This window comes from Galeopterus variegatus, unplaced genomic scaffold (genome assembly GCF_000696425.1).
Source record: "Galeopterus variegatus unplaced genomic scaffold, G_variegatus-3.0.2 Scaffold251, whole genome shotgun sequence".
Lineage (NCBI taxonomy): Eukaryota > Metazoa > Chordata > Mammalia > Dermoptera > Cynocephalidae > Galeopterus > Galeopterus variegatus.
The window spans coordinates 798,226-805,073 of record NW_007726362.1 but is presented as its reverse complement, the minus strand read 5'-3'; the positions used below and the strand labels follow the sequence as shown (position 1 = coordinate 805,073).

The window sequence follows — 6,848 nt, the reverse complement described above, 5'->3', positions numbered from 1 at the left end:
CTAATATGAAGTAATTATATGTATTTTAACAGAAATTTTATAGAAAATACGAAGGCATATACCCTCTCACCATGACTTCTTATACTGACACTGAAGAAAGTAAGAATATAGTGTAAAATGAGAGAAACAGTATTTCTGAGGGAACTCAGGGTAATACATTTCAAACTTGTTGCTTTATGATCAGTTGAATTGATGTAGAGGTAAAACTTAGAAAATTTATAAAAATGGGTAGTTAACATTTCTCTTAGGTTATCCCACTTGAATACCCTATTGCTTTAACAGGAAACTTTTATTGAGGTAACTATACCTCAAAAATTAGCTAAATTGATAGCTGATAATTCAAGAACTAAGATGACCGTGCCAATACTCTCTAGTCAAAGATCCCCAGAAACACACTTTGAACAATTATTAGATGACGTCAGAAAGCAGAGGTAATCATATGATTTTTATATTAATAAGCCTTATCTAGGTGTAGAGAAACTAGAATGAGGCTAAAGCTGTAATTAGTAAAGTAGCAGTCATTCATATTTTCCATGATAGGGAGCTGTTTGGTCATTTTTGTGGTTTTAAACAATGTACGTATTTTCTCTGTGTTCAGACATGATTAAGGAGTGATCTTGTTTTGTCTTAATCCATCACAATCACACAGAGACTTATCTGATGTTGGTATTCTATGAAATTGTTCATTTTCATCAGGAGAACACCAAGGCCTAGCTGTGAGTGCCAGGCCAGCTCATAGCAACACCAGGTGCTGATAGTAGTCACATCACCAGCTGATAGTACCAGACCAGTTCCCAAATGTCAGGGGCTGCTCTTCGGTCTCAACTGTAATAACAATAATAATAATAATCTTAATGTCTAATTACAAAAGACTGATAAAATATATTACGGTATTGTTTATCCATACAATGGAATACTATGCAGCCATTAAAATGATGCAGTGGAAGAATATCTAATGACATAAATATATTCTCAATGCACTGTTAAGTGAAGAGGCTGATTACAAACCAGTATTTATAGTATAATTATATTTTAGTAAATTAATGTGCATAGGCATAGAGAAAAGACTGAAAGAATATAAACAGCAATGTTAACATTGGCATATCTGGTTGCTGAGATTAGGGGCAAATTTTATTTTCTTTCTGCTAATCTGTATTTCCCAAGGTTTCTCAATTCAGGTGTATTATTTTGTAACGAGGAAGGACAGTGTTGCTGTTGTTGCTGCTGTTGCTGCTGTTTTACCAAGGCTTACTACATGAGTGAAAACCCAGAAGCAGAGGCTCACAATGAGACTGAAAGGATGTTCAAGAGTTTAAGAAAGCACCGGGCAGGAAGCAAGATTTATATTTTGACATATACATTAAGGATGCTGACATATTTCTCTCCAGATGGGGAGGTCAAAACTGGCTTTGGATTTGCTCAAAAGGATTGTCTCAAAGTTCTAGATTTATGCATCATTAAGCAAAGAATAAGTGACCAATGTCTGTATGCCAAGAACTGTTCTAAGCACTTTGCATGTATTAACGAATCTTCACAATAATCCTAAATAGTATTATTATTCCCATTTTACACATGAGAAAACTCAATCACAGAGATCGGTCAAGTAAATTTCCCAAGATCCTATAGTTAACAAGGGGTAGACCCAGGATTTAAGCCCAGACCATCTGTTTCCATGGTCTGTGCCACTGATTTTTACTTAAAAGATGACAAAGGTAGAATTTAAACATATTTGTCATAAAATCACATAAATATTCCTGTATTTTCCTTAATCTTCTAAAAGTCTGTATTGCATTCCAATGGACCAGCCCTAAATCTTATAAGCCAAGTAACTGACAAAAATGTTAGGCAGCACCAAGGACAGATTCTAGCAGATTCAGAGTGGAAACATTTCTTCAACTCAGTAGTTTCCTAAATACGGTAAATGATTCTACCCAAATGTTGGGACCAGGACTTTCTACCTAAAGACCAGGATTTTCTACCCAGAGAACAGAATATTCTACCCAAATGTCAGGGTGAGGATTTTCTACCCAAAGATCAGAAAACAAATTTGAAGCAGTCAGAATTAATTTTGATAGGTAGGAGAGAAAGACAGGTGTTTCTTCCAGGTGTTCATCAGGATCTTCTATGCAGGCATCATCAAGCCTCCATCAGGGACAAGAAAGTACTGTTTAAGGAGCCATATTCTGATATGACAGGTGAGAAAGAAAGAAAAGGCTCTTCTCTGGTGGCTTATCAGTATCTACCCTGGGACCAGGACTTCATCAGATATTAGCACAGGAACAATGTGCAAGCAGGCATCACATGATAAGACAGATGAGAGATGGAAAAAGGAGTTCTTTTCAGAGAGCCGTGAATATGTTTTACATGAAATTCAGGATCCAGGCTCTGCCAGAGAGTAGGTGTATGATGAATATCAATCAGGAATGAGCACTTATTCCAATCTTTACTGGCATTTCAGTCTGGAGTAGATCAAGAAGAAGATAAGGAAAATCATCAAAAGCAGTACCTGAAACATTGAGAGAGAACAAATAAAAGAACAACAAAGGCAAAAAGAACAAAAGAAGAAAATCAAAAAAATTAAGAAAAAGAAAGAGCAACAACGTTATGCTCAAAAGCAAAGGATCCTAAAAATGAACTTTCATGAAGAACCGTATTCAGGGGAGAAAAGTGACATATTAGCCCATTTACAACTTGAAGAAATAATAGGAGCCAGAGAAAAACAGCAACAGAGAGCAAAGGAATACCTAAAATATGTAGAAGCTTTACAAGCTCAGAGCCAGGAGAAGGTGCAGCTATCTAATATTACTTTACCTCCACTATTCTGTTCTGGTCCTGATTTGGGGGATGCTCATCCTGATACCTGTGCCAACAATTGTATTTTCTATAAAAACCACAGGGCATATACTTGGGCACTACATTCAGTCATCAATTCCTGTGATATCTCTGGGGAGAACTCAACTCTTCAAAATTCCATTCATAATTTTGCTTCTGCACACAGACAGACTTTGAAAAATCTGTGTTAAGAATCTGAACTGGTGGTATTTCAGCCTTCATGTAAAAATCAACACTGAGAGATTATTTAGGAAAAGCTGTTAAAGTACATAAGTTGTATAATCCAGAAAGAAGTACTGTCCCACATAATAACTATCTCTGTAATTAGATCACAACTGTTGCTTCAATCTCTGCCTTGGGACCAAGATTGAAAGTTGACTTCCAAACTTGTCTCCTCTTTGTTGTGAACCATATAGAGGCTATTATTTTTTAAAATGACCAGTCAGACAAGTAAGATTTCTCTTACTTTGCTCTGCTCTGTTTGGAAGAGGTCATGAGAAATCTTTGAGATTATCTCATTTATCATCTTTCTAAAACTATATATTTGAGTCTTAACAATATTGAAAATGTCTGCACACAGTAGAAAAGAAAGTGATGAAATGAGCATCTCAGCATCAGTGACTATGTATATTGTCATTAGCTTTTCTAGTTGTGTGTAACAATTAGACATGAGAAGAATCTGAATTTGATGCACATTTTCTTCTCAAAATTTTCTATCTCCTGGGTTTTTTGGGGTTTTTGTTTTTCCTTTTTGTCTTTTCTCGTGACCGGCAACGGATCGCAACCCTCAGTGTCGCGCCCGTACTGGACTGGGACCGGCAACGGGATCGCAACCCTGGGTGCCGCGCCCGCACCTCACTCAGCCAGTGAGCGGGAACCGGTCTGTATGTGGGATCTGAACCCTTGGCGGGAGCGCCGCCGCACTCCCAAGTGGCGCACTGTAGCAGTGCACCACCGGGCCAGCCCAGTTTTTTGGTTTTTTTAACGCATTGCTTCTTTTCCCATTCAGTGATATTGGACTACATTGGACATAGGGCTTCTCAATTGTATAAATTTTTATTGTGAAAAAAGGGGGAATAAAATCTCTGTCTCTTGAATATCTTCTATGTGAAATAATTGTGAGTGACATTTCAAAAAGTGAATCTGGAGTCAAAGTGAGTAAAGTGCTGCCTTATTTCCCTATCTTGAAAAAATCTGGTGAATGGCATACCTAAAGAGCAAGTGAAATAAAAGTTGCCATAGTTAGTATAAAAAAATTGTATATATATATATATATATATATACACACATATGTATATGTATATGTATACAGTGGTTTTGATTACCAACATCCATTGATTTTTTTTAAAAATCAAACATATAGAAATATAGAAACTGAAAATCTCCCATGATCTCATTTTCAAAGACAATTGTTTTTAGCAGTTCAAAGTTCAATAAAGTCACTAGGGACATAGAATTGAGGTGATCAAACCCTTCAGTCCATGCCTTCCTACCATCATAGGTCAGAGCAAGGCTCCTCTTTTATTGTTATTTGTATGATTTATTTCTTTATTCCCAGCCCTATTTCCCTCCTTTCACAGGAACCCCAGTTCTTAATTGGAGGTACTTCCAGTATACTATCTTACATTTATTTAAATAAATAGTATAGAGTACTGGTTAGGACTCTGGAGCCAGTCTTCCTGAGTTCTATATCACAGCTCTGCCACTTACCAGCTGTGTGACCGTGGGCAAGTTACCTAGCCTCTGCATGCCTCAGTTTTCTCACCAAAAAAAAAAAAAACTATAAAAAGTAATAGTACTTACTTCATAGGATTGTTATGAAGAACTAATATTTAGTTAAATGAGCTAATATTTATTAAGTAATTAGAACATAATTTAACACATAGCAGGTGCTATGTGGATGTTAAATGTGCGCTATTGAAAAACAGTGGTATTGTTTCTTCTTTATTTCTCTCAATGTTAATTTTTTTTAGATCTATCCACGTTATTATATATAAATCTAGCTCCATGCCCCATTTTACCTGTCAATTCCCTTAATCGGGCCCACCTTCAACATTTCTGGAGCCTGAGGCAAGAGACCAAAGGAGGCCTATATATCATATGTCTAAATATTTAAAGTCATAAGTGAAGATGACACACTGTAAAATTAATAGTCTATCTTTTTTCTTGACAAATATTCTTTTATAAAGACAAAATTGAAACATCTGTAAAACTCTAATTTTTATATAACTTAGAATTGGCATAAAATTCAAAAGGACTAAATTTAATTATTTTTGCCCATGTCTGGTTATTCTTCTGATGGACTGGTGACATCTGAATAAGTAATAAAGATATGTGTAATTCAAACATTAGATATTTATCCCAAGACTTTATTTTTCTTGCCTTCACTTCAGCAAAATCACTAGATTGTAGTAATCAAAATTTCCCCCTATTTTGTTTTCTACTGGCAGCAAGGCCAACCTAGACAAATGTTCTTATTTAAGACTATTCTTTTGGGGCCGGCCCGGTGGCGCACTGGATAGTGCGCCGCTTGGGAAGCGCAGCGGCGCTCCCGTCCGAGGGTTCGGATCCCACGTACAGACCGGCTCCCGCTCACTGGCTGAGCGAGGCGCGGGAGCAACGCCGAGGCTTGCGATCCCGTCGCCGGTCCCCGGTCCGGTACGGGGGCAACACTGAGGGTTGCAATCCGTTGCCGGACACGGAAAAAAAACAAAAAAAAAAAAAAAAAAAAAAAGACTATTCTTTGGCGCTGACCAGTACAAGGATCCGAACCCTTGACCTTGGTGTTACAAAGCAGTGCTCTAACCAACTGAGCTAACCAGCCAGCCCTAGACAAATGTTCCTGTGTGGTTGTAGTATTTATACAGTTTTTAAATTAATTTGGAGAAATTTCAATAGCTGATGCCATACTTAGATTCAAAAATGAACCATGAATTTTTAAAACTTTTATATCGAGGTATAACTTGTGTACAGTAAAGTGCACAAAACTTAAGTGAATAATTCAAAACCTTTTCACATGTTTATGCTCATATAACCACAACCCAGGTCAAGAACTAGATCAGCTCTTCAGAAGGCTCTCCCATGCCCCTTTCTACTCTGTACCCCCAAAGTAACCACTATTCTTATCTCTACCATCATATACCATCATGAAATTATACTATCATGTTCAAACATTTTAATGCACATGATAAATCATTATTATGACAAAGATATTACAAATATTTTAATTTTTTAACACAAATGGCTTTCAGTTATATTGCAATTTTCATCATCTTTTAAAACAATATAGATTCATAGAATATTTGTTAAGTTCTTCTTTCAAAATTTTCAATGCTGGGGTATTACAAAGAAAACCAAATCTGGAAGTATGATAATAATTTTCTTAAATGCCTCTTCAGTTGAGACTATATCCTAATCTATCATACCAGAAAACATGTCTATGTAAATTAGTTTGATATTATTTGTACAAAAATCTTCTCATTTATGAAATTTGTGTAAACTTTTTGTTTCTTTGCTCTAATTCCCATATATTTTATTTGAATATCATCTCTGTTAAATATCTTTATTTATTGCTTAGTTATTTTAGTTATTTATTGTTTTTTTTTTTTTTTTTTGTCTTTTTCCGTGTCCGGCAACAGATCGCAACCCTCAGTGTCGCCCCCGCACCGGACCGGGACCGGCAACGGGATCGCAGCCCTCGGTGTTGCTCCCGCGCCTCGCTCAGCCAGTGAGCGGGAACCGGTCTGTATGTGGGATCCGAACCCTCGGCGGGAGGGCCACCGCGCTTCCCAAGCGGCGCACTATAGCAGTGCACCACCGGGCCGGCCCTAGTTATTTATTGTTAAATAACTTTTCTAATACATCATGTATTTTGTGTAAATTAAGTCCAATTACTTTGACAAAAATTTTTTTTTTTCCTTTTTGTCTTTTTTCATGAACGGCAACAGAGGTCGCGCCCGTACCAGACCGGGACGGCAATGGGATCGCAACCCTCAGTGTTGCTCCCACACCTCGCT

At 37.1% G+C, this 6,848-nt stretch overlaps 1 pseudogene; it reads left to right on the top strand.

The window, feature by feature from the left end:
• Positions 1-1,921: 1,921 nt before the first annotated feature.
• Positions 1,922-3,023, top strand: LOC103585543 (annotated as a pseudogene).
• The last annotated feature ends 3,825 nt before the right edge of the window (positions 3,024-6,848 follow it).